The 20,116-nt window shown below is 38.4% G+C and overlaps 1 pseudogene; it reads left to right on the forward strand.

Moving 5' to 3' along the window:
• Positions 1-19,688: 19,688 nt before the first annotated feature.
• On the forward strand, positions 19,689-19,823 carry LOC129676359 (small nucleolar RNA SNORA48; annotated as a pseudogene).
• Positions 19,824-20,116: the final 293 nt, after the last annotated feature.

Genomic DNA, 20,116 nt, shown 5'->3' on the forward strand with positions numbered 1-20,116 from the left:
CTTTGGTTTTTTTTTTCAAGTTTAAATGAACCTAGAGAGAGAAAGGAACAAAGTTATATAAAGAAAGACAGAGAGAGGCCTCATTTTCTTTTAATTTACCAAAAGGACTTATTTTAATACAATGCAGTGGTTCTCAACCTTCCTAGTTGTCCGAACCTTTAATACAGTTCCTCATGTTGTGATAAGCCCCCCTAAAATTATTTTTCATTGCTATTTCATAACTGTAATTTTGCTACTGCTATGAGTTGTAATGTAAATATCTTATATGCATGATATCTGATATGCAACCTCTGTGAAAAGGTTGTTGGGCTCCCAAAGAGGTCGAGACCCACAGATTGAGAACTACTGATAAAATAACTTTTAAAACATCTCCCCCCCATCCTCAACATCTAAGTATGGTTCAGGATTTTTGTAATATAGTCAACACAAAGAAAACTTTGGGCATGTTATTGGCCCAACTGGGATGATCTCAGGTCCCCATGTTATTTGTCTTGAATATTCCTTATATAATATATATTTGGGTACTTAAGTGTTCTGGTGATTACTCTGGGCTCCCAAAGTTCCCAGTATCCTCTAGATACTATGACCCTAGTCTGTCTCATATCTTCTGTCCTCTTCTCTCCTATCTTTTTCTCTTCCACTCCATTCCTCTCCTTATCTCTTCTTTTCTCTTTTCTTCATTTTCATTTATTTTCTGGCATGTGTGTAATACATGTATGTTTTTCTGTGTATGTATGTACACATATATGTTTGAGAACTGATGCACATATGTGGGCATGTGTGTGGAAACCAGAGGCCAGCATTTGGTGTCTTCCTCAGTCATCCTTCATATTGTTTTTATATTTTTCCTTTATGTGTGAGTGAATTATGTATGTGTATGTAAATGTGTATATGATATGTGAGAACATGCATGTGTGTTTTTATTTGTAAATTTGTACAGACACATGTGTACCATGGTGCGTGTATGGAAATCCCAGGACAACCTTAGTTGTTGCTTATTGCCTTCCACTTTGTTTGAGTCATGGTTTTCTTTTTGTGTGTCGTTCATGGCTTGTTGCCAGACTAGCTGTAGGAACATTGAGATGTCAGATGTTCACCCACCATGCCCACCTTTCTAGGGGTTCTAGGCACTTGAACTCAGGCCCTAACATTTGTAACATAAGTTCTTTAGACACTAGGTCATTTTCTAAGCATTCTGCCTTATATCTTGAGACAAGGACCCTCAGTGAACATGGAGCTTATTGGTTTGGTTAAATTGGCTAGCAAAGGAGCTCTAGAGAGCCACCAGTGTCTCCCTAGCACAGCACCAGGGTTACAAACTGATGTTACCACTCCTAGTTTTTACATAGGTGCTGTGATCTGAACTCTGGTCCTCACACTCATGTGGCAGGCAGCTTACCTATTTTTTGGTCTGTTTCCTCTTTTCTTTCCTGTTTAAGTTGTTTTTTTTTTTAATATTTTTGAGACAGGATCTCATATAGCTTAGGCTGGCCTCAAAAAGTTGCTTCATAACCAAGTCTAACCACTGACTCCTGATCTCCCTGCTTCCACCTCCCAAGAATTACATGCTCCATCATTCCTAGCTGCGGCAAAAGTGATAGATAAACTTACTATTCAAATCCTTTCTGTTCATCAGAATGCAAACTATATCCACAAGTCTCACAGAAAATAAAAAATGGACAGTGTGTTCATAATTTCTTGGTACTGTAGAATCTAAAGATAGCCTTTATCAAGGGTCAGAAACTCTCACTATCTTTTCACTCAATTAAACACCATTTCTTTTAAAAGTTATCAATCAATTCAAGAATTTGAAAGTGTAGAATTAGAGCTCAAAGCTTTATGCACAAACACTGAATAAAAAAGAAGCTATACCATAATACCAATCTTTTTCATATGTTTAGAAAAGGTTGCATGTGAAAAAAACAAAAGAGTATTAGATGGCCTAGAATACTGATTCTCAACCTTCCTAATGCTGTGACCTTTTAATATAGTTCCTCATGTTGTGATGACCCCGAACCAAAAAATTATTTTCATTGACACTTGATGATTATAAATTTGCTACCATTAAGAATTATAATCTGATATGCAGGATACCTGATAAGAGATCCCTGTGAAAGGGGTTGTAACCCACAGGTTGAGAACCACTGACCTACACGAAGACAGACTTCTACTGGATTTATACTCTTCAATAAAGGCAAATGTATTTCTAAAAACTCAAGAGTAAATTCATTTAATCAAACTAAACAGCAAACCGAAAATAAAAGAAGCAACAACAAAATTAAAGTAGCAAAATATGGTACTCTGTATGTGTAAGCTCAGACTCATCTCAGGATATCTGGCACGATAGTACCAAATGCCATAGATTTAAAGTCCTCTCACCTGGTTCACCAAAGGAACAAGTAGGATAAGGCCTGATGCAGCTTGCAGGGTGTTGATGGACTGGAACACTGACCCTTATATAGCTTCTAGTTTGGGTGCTGTCTTCTGTGGGATGGTCTGATTCATTTGTAATCAAACTTAACTCCACCTCTTGCATGTTTATCTTCCTTCTTTACATTCTCGTCTGTAAGATGATTGCAGAAAAGGTGGTAATGGCCCCACCTTCCACACTGGAGACATGCTCTGGAATACTCTCCTGTAGGGTCATTCACAGTGAAAAGCAGAGACTTTGTTGGACAGAATTTGTTTGTGCAATTGGTTTTTTTTTTACCACAGTGTTCAAAGAAGATAGCAGACTGTAATATACTTGGCAGGTGCACAAGAAAGTTTTTTTTTTTTTATTGCAAATGAACTCAGGTCACTAAGCTTACCCAATTCATGGCTTTTGCAATAATAGTTACAATTTATTGAGAATTTACTGTGTTCAGATAGTGTGTTGAATATATCTCTCTTATCATGTTATCTGACAACATTTGCATGTGCATGGTTTGTCCCATATTACAGAAAAAGACATAGACTTAAAAGTTTTCAAAGTCATAGCTATATGATAGAAGAACCAAGATTTGAACATATAACTATCTTATTGCAGTGCCAATGCTGTAACCATTATGTTAGCTTACCCTTATTACATAACCATTATGCAAAAAATGAATCTGAGATTTATATAATATGTACATTGTTTTAAGAATGTCATGTCTACCGAAACACAAATAATATAAGTGAGTAATGTATGGAATGCTCAGGCCATGAAAGGAAGAAATATTCTCTGATCATGTGTAAGCTATTATTTTTGGCTAGGTATAGGGGCTATAAATCAAAGTAAGGTTCTCTGAACTCAATGGCTGGCTCTTTGATCACCTCCTAAGAGGGGGGGCAGCCTTACCAGGCCACAGAGGAAGACGATGCAGACAGTCCTGATGAGACCTGATAGGCTAGGGTCAGATGGAAGGGGAGGAGGACCTCCCCTATCAGTGGACTCAGGGAGGGGGATGAGAGGAGATGAAGGAGGGGGGCGAGGTTGGGAGGGGCTGAGGGAGGGAGCTATAGCTGGGATACAAAGTGAATAAATTGTAATAAATTTAACAATTAAAAAACTCAAAAAAGTAATGTTTTCAGAAGTGTTTATGATGAATTTAGAGATAGATTTTCTTCTTGTATCCTACTATTCACTGTTAGTCTGGTTATCTTTGGGCCTAGCCTTTTGGGAAGGTATACGTACATAACATATACCATGTTTTGAAGGGTAGAAAAATAATCAGAAAACTACATTAGGCATGATGTAACAACTCTTCTGTACTGACCACCAGGCAATACTGTCATCAGCTGTCATTAATTAAGCAATTACTGTCTTCTGTTTTGCCTACTTTTCTGCTTAATCCTCAGATAAATTTTCAAAGTCAGTATCATGAAAGTATAAAGACATTTTAAAATGTGACTAAAATCACAGCAGTATTAGAAGGAAAAGTGACTTACTCTACTGGCTGCTAAAGTCTGGCCTATAGTTGCAGATTCACCACATGTCTGGAGTCAGTCATTTCCTGTCTGGGTACTGATTTGGAGAGAGTTATAATCTAGACAGTCCCTAGAACTTGGCAACTAATTACAATGAATATCTGTTCACAAACATGCTAATGGATTAGCCCCCGGGGAAAGCACCGCCCGTATTGCCAGAGGAGTCAGTCCTACACTAACACAGCCACAGAAAGTCAGCCGTTTCCTATGGATATTAGAGCTCTTCTCAGTTGACTCTCTTTGAAATGGTGTTTTTTTGTTTGTTTGTTTGTTTGTTTGTTTGTTTGTTTTTTATTTTGTGAAAGTGTCAGGAAGATTTTGGGGCCTTACACCCATACTGAAGTAAAAGTTTAAAGCCAGCCTTGCACTGGATTTCAGCATTTATTTAGAACTCGGAAACTCTTCCATAGCCTGCTGACTTTCACAGAATTACCAATTCAGTTTCTTTTGTATTCTTTGTGTTCAGTCTTTCTTCTTTTTCTTACTTAGCAAATGCTAAAATTATAGTCTTCAAAGTCAGAAAGACTTGAGTCTAACTTGCGACTCCTCCTCTTACTAGCTGTGTTTCATGAATAATCATTCATAAATAAAAATTCTCTTAGCTTCTGCTTCTCACCTTGAAGGAGCAATATAAGAGCACTTGCCTCACTGATGGAGATACGTGTGGTCTATAATAATGACCCTGTGAACTATACAAGCCCATTAGGGTAAGTGTTTTATACATAAGAACTGATGTTTAAAAATGAGGTAGGGATCAACAATAGGCCTAGGAGAGGCAAAAATACTACTCCTTTGTCAGAAGCATTGTCCAGAAGGTAATCCCTGACTTTTAAACATAAACCATATCTACTGAGGTATATTTCATATACCGTAAAAGTTGGATTTTAAAAGTATAAAGTTCAGTAGGTCATTCCTGTTCTGGGTTGTGAAATAAGTAATGGCTGCTATGGTGTCAGTAGCCTTAGGAAAGTTCCCATAAACTTCTCATTGCTTCAGTTTCCCTCCCTTCTTTGGTAGCCACAAAATATTACTGTCAGGGTACAAGTAGACATGTCAGGACATTTGAGCAGCAATCTGGAACAAGTATTATCTCCACTGAAGAGGGGCCTAAGTGTCTTCTGACAAAGAAAAAAAATTCTGATATTTTAGGATGTAAAGAGTACCATGGTACTATCTGCAGAGACTTTTGCTTGCCTAACTTCAAGAAGGTTGTAAGCGGAGGAAGCAGAGGCCTTAGGCACTGAGCAAGGACAATCTCAGATATGCTGTTTCTCTGTACCTGGGCCTCCTTACTCCCCATTTTCTCATTAATCTCTGTTTATCCAACCCTCCCCCCCCCGCCGTTTTGGGTTGTTAGGGATCATTTGGTGAAGGTCATGTGCTATTTAGCCACTGCATACACACCTTATACTGTTAAAACAAACTTTAACTGCATGTGTGAAAGTCCTAGCTGTCGTTCTTCTACTGAATGGCAGATAAATTTTTCCCACATAAAACACTACCCATGGGGTAGCTTTATAAAAATTAAAATCTTCTGCTTTGTTTTCTATCATGTTCTCATGTTCAAAGTAAGATCTTGCCTTAGGACCCAAGTGAGCAAGAACCAAACATTTCTGGTCGCTGTGATTCTCAGGCATCGCTGTTCCAGCAGCTTAGTGAACTCTGTGGAGAGATGCACCTGAGCCTTCCTCCAGGTTCATTAGCGTGGGTTGATTGTCTCCTCTCTGGGAGCAATTTAAAGATCTGTTCTTGGAGTTTTGAAGGATATACTAGAGTAAAGCACATTGATTTTTAAAAGTCAGAACACAGTTCACTTTTGTAGTAGGTCTCAGCATATACTCAGCAAAATTTGGGAACATCTCTAAATCTGATTGTGGTTGCCCACTTGCAAAGTGGGGATAGTTACACACTTCCCAGAATAACTTGGTGTAACACACAGATTAATGCTTGGCACATAACAGGGATTCAGTGTATTTTCTTTTCTTCTTCCTGTCAAACTTAATCTAACCTAGAAAGGAGTAGAGTTGATGGTTCCTAGAAATGATTCTTAACTTTATTCTCTTCTTATGGTCTCTCCAGGTAAAAATCAGACCCCAGAAATTAGAACTTGGCTTTCAAAGATCCTGAAAATTTTTATTATGAGAAGTTCACAAGGAAGATGGGAACTACTAGCTACACTATCTAAGAGCCCATTTTTAGTTTTCCGTATGTTCTTAGATATCTGGAGTTCCATGTGTCAGAAAAATAGAATCTAGTGGAGAAGTTCACCAACAAACCCAGACTTTCTCCAGGTTCATTGACATGAGTTAATTGTCTCCTCTCTGGCAGCAATTTAAAGATCTGTTTAATAACCTGGAGTAATGCAGCATGGATCTTCCATAACTTGCCCAGTGCAGATTGAACCCACATGCCCCGTCTGGAACCTTCAAGTGCTTACTGAAGTTGACATAGCTGCACATCTCAACACTAGGTCTCAGAAGTTCAGATGGTCCTTGCAGCCACAAAACCACACCTGTGGCAGCAGGGCAGAAATAAATTTTTCCAGAACACATTTGGAAACTTTCTGAAAGTCAAAACCGACTGAAGGAGAAAGAATCAAGTTAGTGCTGACACTCTAGACTTCACTAGCTGAGCTAAGAGTCTTACTTTGAAGAGTTGAAAGGAATTGCTGTTAAATAAAGCCATTGATTTTGTTTGCTTAAACAGTCTAGAAACACTGCAATCAATGTGAAGTCATGGGAAGTTCTGTGTGCTGAAATGTTGGAACATTCCAAATGCTGCATTTTTTAAAATGTCACTTGGTGGGTGACATTAGCCTTTTTATTCATGAATGTGATTTTGGAGCCATTCATAAACATTTGTTACTGACTTTGTAAGTGACAAAAATCTAATTAATATTGACTATTACTGTTGGGTATCACAATGTTATTTGTTTTACTTTTAAGAAATTTTGTTTTATTTATTTATTTATTTATTTATTTGCTTGCTTGCTTATTTATTTATTTATTTATTTATTTTTGCTTCATATAAATAAAGCAATCCTCCCACATACGCATACCTTCTCTCTGGCACTAATATAAGCTATGTGCTTAAATACTCTGTGGCTGCTTGGTTTAAGTCACCTCTTAATATACAAACTCTAAGTATGGTAAAGTGGGATGTATGCAAAGCTTATCTCCAATGTCTCATTTTTCCCCCAGTGAGAATTTTCTTTCTTAGTGATTTGTGTCTTAGAAGAGGAACAATACATTTCTAATTTAGAAAGATAATTGCGAAACTCGGTTAGAGTAATTTACTCTGTGTAACTATGATAGAGTGACTAATGTCTCAGGGATTTCCAGTGCTCCCTAATCCTCTGCCCCACATTACATCCCCAGGTTTGTTCTAGAGATGCTAGTAGCTCCAGAAACCCTGGGCTAGGGAGACTGATACTTAAGTTATAAAAGGTTAAAGACGATGCTTCCTTATCTCTGTGGTTGATATAGCTTAAAAGGGTGGAACCTGCATAGAGAGAGATGGTGTGACCTTGCTTCAATAGAAATAGTTTTGAGCCTAGGTACCCACCAGGGGCAACCCATACCTGCTTCCTGAATCTGCTCCGTTTAGAAGGTTTGACTGAAGATATAGTATAGAGTTCTTAAATTTGTGGTTCTTAGGTTTTGTCTAAAGAACCAATTCAAGTTCCATTACAAAGTGATTAAGTCCAGTGATTAGGTGCATCAGCTAGTAAATCTGAGAGTGTTGGGAGGTCTGCCTTGCCCTTTTATTAGCAATATAGACTTGTGTTTGTGAATGTCTGACATTTTCTTCATTCTGTTGTTTTAAAGCCAAAAAACAAAAAGTAGCTAAATAACACAGAAATTATAATTTTAACTCAAAATTTAAAAGTCATATCTTGTTTTATGTGTTTTGTGAAAATAATTATATATTATAATTATCCTATATTAATTATTATATATAATTATTAAAATAATTATATACTAGTGATAATATTGCTGCCATGTGAAGTAGTGTTACCAGTTTTGTTTTGAGTGCTACACATCATATGTCAGACACTGCATTTGGGATTATCATCATATTAGTACCTCAATTCTTTAAAAATCTGGTTTGTGATTGGTCTGCTCTGAAGTGGATTGTGCTTAAGGCTCAGCTGGCTGATAAGCCCTTAATTAAAGATGAATATTCTACTAGTAGTTTTGATGCCACTTGTAATGGTTATGATAATGATGAAAACTCTCCTCCAAAAATGAGATGAAATCCTCAAACCAGATGACTTATTTTGTGGGTAACAGCTTGGAGCACATCCCTGTATTTGGGATGCTCTATCTTTGTCTTCTACTTAGATTCGCTGGGACAGGTAGATGTGGGGTAACTTACCCCACTTCTCTAATCTCACATCTGTTTGAACTCTGCCCCCTGGAAGCTCCTTCATTGGTGGTTGTGTTCTTTGCCACCTCATCATCTCCGTGAAAGTTTACCTATCAAATCTTGAAAACAGGGTTTGTTCTGTGGCTTTCTACATAGAAAAATTATATATTTTCTCTTCAAAAACAGCCAGATACCCAGTATTCTCTAATGTAATATATATTTCTGGACTTCTCTGCTTTCTTCCTTCTGCTTTTCCACCCCATAGGGTTCAGACAGACAGATGAGTGTTGTAGAGCAAATCATATTAGTATGAATGGTAGGGAGACATTTCTGACTATGGTCTGTATATGATTGTATATTTTGCAACTTTTAAGTATTGTTCTATCTAAATATAAATTGACATATCAAACTTCACTGTTATTTCTCCTGCCAGTGACTCCAAGTTGTCAGCTAGAGTTCATTTGAGGAAAAGCCCAACCCTTTTGGGTCTCAGAAGCCAGAGGCAAGTTGTGTCAAGTACATACCAGTCAGGTTCAGAATCTGCCTCCTGTAGATCTGGTTCCCTTACTTATTACTTTCACAACTCAGCATTCTGGAACCTGGGGTTAACTATTTGTCAGGCAGGGCTCTATATTTCGAGATGATAGTGAAGGGAGGGCCCATTGGATGGTAGTATAGGTGGTATAGATCCTGTTGCTTTTACACTAACAAATATAAATGCTGGTGTTTCTGGTCACCATCTTTATCCATCCCACTTGAGGTATAGCCAATTGAGTCCCATATGCTTTGGATAGTATATCTGAGAAATTGTCACCAAGAACATCATTGGGAAAGACAAAATACCTTAAATATATATCTATTGCTTATTTGGTAGACCTAATAAGAAAGTTAATATATAAAATTATCCATCAGAAATAAAACACTATTATACTTCAGAAGAGTTTAAAGAGCTCTAGAGCTGTAGTCATATGATTTTCTTTCTTCATAGGCCAATAGTTAGCAAATGTTCTTGCTTTATATCATGTCCTTTCTATTATGCTGAGAACTGACATCCTTAGCATTTCTACTGCTACATCTTCATCCAACTCCATCATTTGGTTCTGGTACTGACTGGCATTCTAACTGATTTGCTCGTTTTTGCTTTTATGCTCTACAGTCACGGCACACTTGGTGTTCATAGTAGAACACATTAAAACAGGAGTGTGAATATGTCACTCCTCTGTATAAAAATATTGTTAGCATCCACTGTCCTTTTCAGAGTAAGCCACAGGTCTGACAGGGCCTAAATGTCTCTGCTTTTATTCCTTGCTATTCCTATTAAATATTTGCTATGGCCACCTTGGCCTCCTTGTGGCCCAGGGGCTTTGTCTTCTTGGTTCTCTGTCTCTGAAGTGCTATTTTTAGATATTGATCTTTATTCTCCTTTCTGTTTGTGCACCTTTATTTACTGCCTTCAGGGTTTCTGTAAAGATGGAGTCATATGGATTAGATTAACTCTTACCTTGACAAATAATACTGGAAAAGAAGGGAAAATTCCACAGTCGTTTTCACTTCTTGAGAAACGAGGAAGGTAACTGTAGTAATGATTGCCCAACATTAAAGCTTGGTGTGATTTCCTGGCCCACAGGGCATTAGAGGAATCCAGGCAAGATCAGTATATAAATACAACAGTGAAATTCTTTTTTTTTTCCTTAGACTCATCTTTTATTTTTTTTCTCTTTTTTTTATTATTATTTTTTTCTTTTTAGTTACATTTTGTTAACTCTGTGTCCCAGCTGTATCCCGCTCCCTCATTCCCTCCCCAACCCCACACTCCCTCCCTGGTCTCCTTCCTGCCCCTTTCCAAGTCCACTGATAGGGGAGGACCTCCTCCCCTTTCATCTGACCCTGTTTTATCAGGTATCTTCAGGGCTGGCTGCAAAGTCCTCCTCTGTGGCCTAAAAGACTGCTCCTCCCCGGGGGGGGGGTGTCAAACAGCCTGCCCTTGAAATCCTGTTAGAAATAGTCCGTGTTCCCCTTACTTTGGAAAGACAAATGGGATGTGCATTGAACTTATGACAGGAGTCTACCACAAAAGGCATCTGAAAGACTCTACCTAGCAGTGTTTCAAAGCAGACACTAAGACTCATAACCAAACCCTCGGCAGAGTGCAGGGAATCATATGAAAGAAGGGAAGTTAGTATGATATGGAAAGGATAGGAGCTCTACAAAGACCAAACATATCTGGGCACAGGGTCTTTTCTGAGACTGACACTCAACCAAGGACCATCTATGGATATAACCTAGAACTTCTGCTCGGATGTGGCCCATGGTAGCTCAGTAACCAAGTAGTTTTCCAAAGTAAGGGGAACACGGACTATTTCTAACAGTGAAATTCTAAGTAGCACATGAACTGACAGAAAATGAAAGAAAAAATGCTAATAATAGCTAGAGATTTAAAAACTCTTAATAATTAATAAAAAAAACAATCAGAACATTGGTAAGAATGTAGAAGTACTAAAGAACACTTTCAATCAATATTTGTGGAATATTGATTAGAACATTCATTCAGCATTATTAGAATGCAATTCTTTACAAGTGAACATTGAACAGTTATTAAATATATTCATTTGTACCACAGAACAAGTCTCAATGAAGTTATTTAAGTCCTATAAATTATATTCTCTGATCACAGTGAAATAAAGATCTACATAGTGACACATACCTATTTTTCCAGCACTTTAGAGACTGGTGCAGAAGGATAATAATAAGTTCAAGGTCAGCTTAGGTAAAATAGCAAAAACCCATTCTCAACAAATAAGGAAACACACAGAAACTGAAAAGGGAGGTGCTGAGATGCCGCCAGGCATACATACAGGCAGACATACAGGCAGACATACAGGCAGGCTCTGTAGGCAAAGGCACTTGCTACCAACTTTGATGACCAGAGTTCAGTCCCTAGCAATAGCATAAAAAATCAGACTCCTGCAAGGTGTACTCTGACTTCTACATGCACACGTGTGTATACAAACATATAATAAGCCAATAAATGGATTCATAATAAAAAGCCTAAGGAAAAGATAGAAACTAACAGGAAAATAAATGAAAACTAAAATATTTAGAAATAAATCGTGGCTCAAAAACAAACAGAAAAAAGCCCAAAACCCAAAAGAAAATTAGAAATTTCTCTGAATTAGATAAAAATAAATATATATTTTAAAACTTCTGAGTTGCCATCATCAAGGATTAGAGAAAATTTCTTAGCACTAAGTATATGTATTAGAAGATGAGAACGAGATTTCCATCAAGTTCTGGAGAGTAAGAAATAGCCTGTATCATTTGATGTTCTATGAGTACACTCACTGGCCAACAACTCCATAAAAGGAAAACAAATTTTTAGCACTCAGAAATTTATTTCTTAGTCCGTGGTGTCTAGAAGGAGCATTGTTGTCCCATTATTGGTTAACTACATTTTAATTCGCTCTCTCTCTCTCCCCTTCCCTCCCTCTCTGCCTCTCCCCCCACTCCTATTTCTATTTCTATTTCTCTCTCTGTCTCTCTCTGTGTATGTGTGTGTAAGCTTCAACTGCAGTTGATAGGTTTCCATATGACTTTTTAAAAATATCTTTAGAGCCATTATCCCTCACTGTATTCCTTTCTCTACTTTGCCCTCCCATTCCTCATGCCGATTTAACCTTTGCTGTTCTGTTAATCTTTTTAAAGCCTTCATACCATTGCTTTCTATCTCTCCTTCTTCAAAGCTTCAGGCCCCATGATACCTTACTGATTTTCCGACATCCTGGTTATTCTATATGAAATGCATCTGAAGATACAAAATTAACATCCACAGATGAGAGAAAAATATGGCATTTATCTTTCAGGATCTAGGTTAGCTCACTCAGTCACTATTTCTGAGGACACCTATTTCTGGTTCACAGAGCATGCTGGCACTGACATGGAAGTTTCATACCTACTGGCTAGGTTTTATAGTGCTGGAAGTCACTAAGCATGCTAACGGAGAAAAGTGATCACCAGTCTTACCCAGCTGTGAATGACCTGAAGCCCAGTAACAACTGGCGTGGTATGACATGGCCACTGGTGCAATAATGACATGAAGATCACGAGAGTAGGCAATTGCCAAGACTATATAGGTCAGTCTCTCCAAACTGATGACAAGGCTCCATTGCTGAAGACAACACCTACCCATTCATTAAACCTGGAGAAGTCAGGGTGGTGCTTACGTAGAGCCTTTACTCTCTGCCCCAAATGGGATGTCTCTATTATATCCCTCTCTTCAGGACTCAGGTAACCCGGTGAAAGAGGAGGCAGAAAGAGTGTAAGAGCCAGAGAGCATGGAGGACACCAAGGAAACAAGACCCTATAAATCAACATGACCTGTAATACCTCGGGTCTCACACCTCAGGAGTTCAAGATCGCGCCCTTCCCAGAAACTCTCACAGACCACGGACTCGTTGCAAAAGCAAGAGGTTTATTAACCATTGCGCAATGGGGTCACCCCTGCCAGTCAGCAAAGAGTGGCACCGGGAGACAAAGGCCTTTAGGTTTTTAAAAGAAAAATTGCAGGAAATTTGAAGTTGCAGTTTTGGCAATTTAGGATTGGATGAGGAAGCTATAAAGTAAGATAATTGGTTAGTCTTAGGTGCTCAAGCTTGGCCAGTCCTGCCAAGTGTGGATGCAGCTGTAATTGAAGGTGGGGGTGGTTAGCTCATCCTTGAAGATTAGGGCTGGAGGTCAAAAGCTACTCAGAAGTCTGGGTTTGTTGCTAAGAAACACTATCTCGAAGATAAGGGTCTGGTCATTCTTTTTGCTGAATGAAGGTCATTGCTTGTTCGATTTTTTTTTTTTTTTTATCAAAGTTCATATGTCCTCACAGAGACTAAAGTAGCATGCACAGGGCCTGCACTGGTCTGCATCATGTCCTTTGAGTATATACTATGGCCTCTAGTTTAGTGGGGGTTTTTTTGGGGGGGGGTGATTTCTGAGTGTGTGAATGAGTGGGTCTCTGCTTTTTTTTTTTTTTTTTGCCTTTTTTGGGGCTCTTTTCCTTCTGTTTGTTTTATCTTGTCCAACTCTGAAGTTTTAGTTTTTGTTTGACCTAATTTTATTTTATTATTGTCCCATAGAAGCCTGTTTGCTTTCTAATGAGAGACAGAAAGGCAGTGGATCCAGATGGGAGTATAGGTGGGAGGAACTGGGAGAACTAGGCGAAGAGGAATCCATAATGGGATATATTATGTGAGAAAAAAACTATTTTCAGTAAAAAGAAAAAATGAAACAGACTGTGTAAATGCATACGCATATATATGCAATATCAATTAGTGAAAAACAAGGCCACATACTTGAAGGGGAGTGAGAAAGGGTTCATGGGAGGGTTTGGAAGGATGGAAGAACAGGAAGAAATGTTCTGATTATATTATAATTTCAAAATTAAATTAAAACTTTTTAAAGAAAGACCATACATTCTGTATCTCTTTATATGTTGCAATTATCAGAAGTTTGTATTTACTTAATATTAATAAATAGTTACATACTTTCTAAAAAAAGATCATGGAGTAACCATCTGCTTTCTGATTAGATTCAGTCCCCCTGCACAAAAGCACCCACATTTGGTATCATTGTTTGGCCAAGAACCTGTGGCTATACAATTAATGGGAGAATCTATTACTATTATTCTGCTAAATGGGACATACTATTAAACCTGCTTCTAATGACTTGTTATACCCACATGTCAGTTCATCTCTTAACCTCATTAGTAAAGCTTCTGTTTGCAGTAGATAGTGGTTGTGACAGACCCACAACTGACCAGGGTGCAGAGAATAAGAGCATACAGGATGCTCAGCCCTAAGTGGATCATATATATTCAACCCTATCCTTTCAAGGCTCATGGATCATTGTGAAACAAGGAGCAGAAATGACGTTAAGAGCCAGAAGTGGTGAGTGAATACAAGGAAATGGTGTCCTCCAGACACAGTAGGGACGCTACACATATAAACTCACAGTGGTTATGACAGCATGCACAAGTTTTCTGTAGGCTCAAGCCAGACTAAATCCCAGCATGGAGATGGGAGGTAGACATGAAGGGACACCCTCATCCAAGGAGCTATTGGAAATTGATGATTGTTAGGAAGTAAAGTATCATTTTTAAGTGTTTCTGCTTGTTGGACAACCATAGCCCATCAGAATAGTACACATTCTAAGAGCAACAATCAATAAATAGGACCTCATGAAACTGAAAAGTTTCTATAAAGTGAAAGACACTGTCATCAGAACAAATCAACAGCCTACAGACTGGGAAAGGATCTTCACCAACCCTATATCTTACAGAGGGCTGATATCCAGAATATATAAAGAACTAAAGAAGTTAAAAAGCAAGAAATCAAGCAATCCAATTAAAATGGGGTATGGAGCTAAATAGAGAATTCTCTGTAGAGGAATATAGAATGGCAGAGAAACACTTAAAGGAATGTTAAACGTCCTTAGCCATCAGGGAGATGCAAATCAAAACGACCCTGAGATTTCACTTTTCACCCATCAGAATGGCTAAGATAAAAAAACTCAAGTGATCACACATGCTGGAGAGGTTGTAGAGAAAGGGGAACCCTCCTCCATTGCTGGTGGGAATGTAAACTTGTACAACCACTTTGGAAATCAATCTGGTGCTTTCTCAGACAATTAGGAATAATGCTTTCCCAATATCCAACTATACCATTCCTAGGCATATATCCAAAAAATGCTCAAGTACACAACAAGGACATTTTCTCAACCATCTTTGTAGCAGCTTTATTCATAATAGCTAGAACCTGGAAACAACCCAGATGTCCCTCAAGAGAGGAATGGATACAGAAATTGTGGTACTTTTACACAATGGAATACTACTCAGCAATTAAAAACAAGGAAATCATGAAATTTGCAGGCAAATGGTGGGATCTAGAAAAGATCATCCTGGGTGAGGTATCACAAGAGCAGAAAGACACACATGGTATATACTCACTTATAAGTGAGTACTAGACCTATAAGATAGGATTAACATACTGAAATCTAAGGATTTCTTGTTTATCACCTAAGGATGATAAACAAGAAAGAGGACCCAGGGTAAGATGATCAACCCTCACTTAGAAAGACAAATGGGATGGACATTGGAAGTAGGAGAAGACAAGTAACAGGACAGGAGCCTATCATAGAGGGTCTCTGAAAGACTCTACCTAGCAGTGTATCAAAGCATATGCTGAGACTAATAACCAAACCTTGGGCAGAGTGCAGGGAATCATATGAAAGAAGGGGGAGTTAATATGAACTGGAGAGGACAGGAACTCTACAAAGACCAAATATATCTGGGCACAGGTGTCTTTTCAGACACTGTTTCTCCAACCAAGGACCATGCATGGATATAACTTAGAACCCCTGCTTGTATGTAGCCCATGGCAACTCAGTATCCAAGTGGGTAGCTTAGTAATGGGAACAGGGACTGTTTCTGACATGAACTCAGTGGCTGGCTCTTTGGCCTCCCCCAACTTTGAGGGAGAAGCAGCGTTGCTGGGCCACAGAGGAGGACTTTGCAGCCAGTCCTCAAGAGACCTGATAAGCTAGGTTCACATGGAAGGGGAGGAGTACCTCCCCTATCAGTGGACTTAGAGAGGAGCAGGGAGGAGATGAAGGAAGGAGGGTGGGATTGGGAGAGAATGAGGAAGGGGGCTACAGCTGGGATACAAAGTAAATACACTGTAACTAATGTAAAAAATAAAAATTTAATTAAAAACAGTCTATGTACTTTAAAATGATAACAAAGGGAATTTATGGATAACTTTAATCCAATAGTTTTCTCAGGTCAGGTAAAGTGGATAAGTTTCTTGAAAGATGGTAACTACTAAATGTTGCTTAGAAAGAAATGACATATGCAACTAGGATTTGTCAATATTCACTAAAATCAAGTACAAAGCAAATTTTAGACTGATTAGCCTCATATCTATTAAATCAATTAAATATGCAATAAAACTTTGCCATATAAGAAGACTTTAAGCACATAAGTCTTCATTGGTGAATACTTGCAAACACTTAGGAAAGAAATAATACCGACTGTACATAGAAACTCTTCCAGAATGTTGAAGGGAATGCAAAACTTCTCAACCCATTCCATGAGGCCACTGTGAAAGCCAAAGACAAAAGAAAAGAGATCTATTGTTGAATATTCCACATAAATATAATGGAAAAATTCTTTGTTAAGTTTCATGTAGCTCAGCCTGGCCTCAAAGTCACTGGGTAGCAGAAACTGGCCTTGAATTCCTTGTCATCCTGTTTCTACCTCCTGCAGATTGTAAGTGTGTGCTACCCCAAGCAGTGAAGTGACAAAGCTTATTAAATCCTATATAATAATGTATTTAGACATGCAATGTGTCATTATCAACCAGAATTTATTCTTGGAAGGCCAGGATAAGTGAATATTCCAAATCTATCAAGGTAGTATAGATTAATTACGCATTATCGAGGTAGATGCAAAAGAGACATTGATTAAATTCAACATCCATTTGTGGGAAAGATCTCTAAGTTAAAATTAAATAGAAAAGGAACTTTCTCCACCTGAAAGTAGGCATCTACATCATTCCCATCGCTGGTATCTTACTGAAAGATAAGTCTTTTGACGGGGTGTTCTGCCTTTTACATTGAAAACATGCATCTCCCTTGCCTGTGGCCAGCATCCTCATGGGGATGGTAGCCAATGTAGCAAGACTATAGGCTAGAAAAATCATGTGCATGGCATGATGACTGATGTGAAAAATCCCAAAGAAGCTATTGCCCTAGAGCAACTAAATACACCTATTGATAAGTCATTTTATTTAACTCCTAGATATATAAGATCAGTATGCAAAAATTAATCATATTTATACATACTATCATTAATTAAAAATTTAATTTTAAATACCACTTATAATACTGAAAATATGACTACTTAGTTCCAACTTTGAAAATTTTGTGTAGATGTATGTGCAAAAAAACTATAAAGCACAGATAAAGGAAATCAAATAAAAACTTGAATAAGTGAGGAATTATACATGTTCATGAAGAGAAGACAGTACTGTTTTCAGTTTTCCCTCAAATTATTTTATAGCTAGAACACCAATGTAATAAAAAATCTCAATGGTATTGTTACAAGCATAGATCTGAGTCAACAGGGAACCTGCTGAAATTTCCAGTTCTTATGTCCCAAGAATTGGACCACGAGTAGTCAATAGAAATAGAGGTGGTTTATTAAGGAAGAGCAAGGCACTCCTGAAACGGGAAGTGGGCTGGGGTGGTGTGGAGGGATGTGTCATGACACTCTGTGGATCATTTGTGTCACCTCCAGTTGTCTCCTACATTCTTACTCTGGTGGGACAGGGCTGGTAGTATTTCTGCCAACTGGCTTCTTTCATCTCTTAAATTTGATGCCTCTTTCTTCACACTCTACTTTCTTTTCACAGCATGTTTTCTTTTTCTTTTTGTATAAATTGGCAAATTGATTCTCAAATTTATGCAAAGGAACTAAAATAATTAAAACAAACTGAAAAAAAATGTGAGATTGACCCTGGTTGACTTGAGGATTACTATGAAGCTGCGTTGATCAAGAAAATGTATTATCAAAGGTTATTTATTTAGGAAAATGAGGAAGATAATCTATACAATACTAGAACGGTTGGATAGGAAGTGAAAGGAAGGAGAAAATGGAGAAAATCTTGGTGTAGCTTTGGTTAGGCCAATGCCCAATGCCTCTATGCTTTCATGTATCCCACGCTGGGTTTGAACTTCTAATTCCAGTGTCTCCACTTCCCAAGCGCTGGGACTAAAGGTATGCACTGCCACACTCCGCTAGATAAAGCTTCATAGATATTGTACTGAAATCACAGTCCTAAAAAAAAGATAAATTGGGCTTTATCAAAAAATATCATTGAAAGAGTTATGTAAAAATCATAAATTGGTAAAATGATTTGAAAAGCACATATCTAATAGATATGTGTGTATCTGTTCTGTAAAAAAAAAAAACTCTTAAAATTCAGTAATAGGGTCTGAGGAGATGGTTCCATGGGTTAAGTGCTTGCTCTGCAAGCATGAGGACCTGAGTTTAGAAGCCCACCACCCATGGATTAACCTGGATGTAGTGACAGAGAGAGGTAGAGATAGGAAGACCTCAAGGCTTTGCTAATCATCCAGTCTACCCAACTGATGAGTTCCAGGTTCAGTGAGAGTCCCTGTCTCAAAATATAATGTGGAACATTTGATATCAACTTCTCATTTCCTCACTTATGTCCAACCAGTACACATGCACAAATACGCATATATCACGCAAAGAAAACTTCAATGAGAGAGGAAACTTGGGGGAAATGGGTGAAGTTTTTGAATGGACAGATACTTGCTGAAGAAAAAAGATAGCACTAATGATAAGTGCGCATATGAAAATATGACTACATTATCAACACCAAAATGAGATGCCATTTATAAACCTATAGAATAACTTTTAAAATATTTTATTAATTATTTGAGAATATTATACAATGTATTTTGATCATATTCACCCCCTACTCCTGTCTCCAACTGTTTAGATCCAGCCATACCTCCCTACCTTGCCCTGTTTTTCTTTCTCAACCTCATGTTATTCTTTTTAAATAACCCATTGAGTCTTTTTTTTTCTTTTTTTGCTGTGTATGTACTCTGCTGGAGTGTGGGTCACTGACCAGTAGCTGCCAACTTAAAGAAAATCTGCTTTCCTTCCTCCAGAAGCCTTCTGTCAATAGTTTCTTAGAGATGAGGGCTCTGTCTCTTCCATGCTGAAATGTTGACTGGCTAGATCTTGTACAAATATTGTGCAGGCAACCACAGTTGCTATGAGTTCATGGATGGAGTGGTCCTGTCATGTTGATTTTCTCCAGTCTTCTCCAAACTTTCGCTTTTACAATCTTTCTGACTGCTCTTTGGAGGTGGATTCTGAGCACCGGCCAGAAGAGAAGAGACCCATTTGTGACTGAGCATTCCACAGACATTTATTCTCTGCTCTTTGACCACTAGTGAGGTTCTTTGTTGTTAACTGCCACTCATTGTTCCCCCCAAAACTTTTTCTGGTGAAGACTGAAAGCTATGGATAGATAGGTATGAATTTAGAGGGCAGTTTGATACCATGTCCATTTAACAAAGTAATAGCAGTAGGTTCACCACTGGGGGCCTGTGAGTTACCCAACCATGAGTTCTTGGTCATATTTACAGTACCAGGCACGTGCTTACTCCTATGGAACAGGCTTTAAATCTGATCAGAAATTGATGGTTATCCCATAACATATGTGTCACTATTACACCCATGGGAAGTCCTGCCAAGCTGATTATTACTGTAGTTCACTAAAAAGAGATACTCCCTGGCAAAGAGACACCTTGGTGGTGGTGTTCTTTTATCAGTCAGGGACAGAGCAGACGGCAGGCCTTTGTTCATCCTAGCTTGATGCCTAGCTTGGTGGCCAAAGCTGTTTTATGCCTAGAACACATAAAAAATCAAATCAAATCATATTCAAGCAGCATAGCTTGGAAGGAGGAAGACAGAGACCGGTGGTCTGCCATGCCACAGGTGTAGGCAGGAAAGATGCTCACAGACCTGTTCTCTGACCCGTAACATAGGTAGGCCATAGACACGCATAGCTGCACCTGCCACCACACAGCACAGCACAACACAGCAGGGAGGAGGAAGACAGCAAGAGACCTGTGGACCTCTATGCCATCCACAGATTTGGCACCGCTCAGGCCGGCTGCAGACACACGCTTGTTGCTGCACCACACAGTTCGG

The sequence above is a fragment of the Psammomys obesus genome, unplaced genomic scaffold (assembly GCF_907164565.1).
Source record: "Psammomys obesus unplaced genomic scaffold, mPsaObe1.curated_primary_1811, whole genome shotgun sequence".
NCBI classification, from domain to species: domain Eukaryota; kingdom Metazoa; phylum Chordata; class Mammalia; order Rodentia; family Muridae; genus Psammomys; species Psammomys obesus.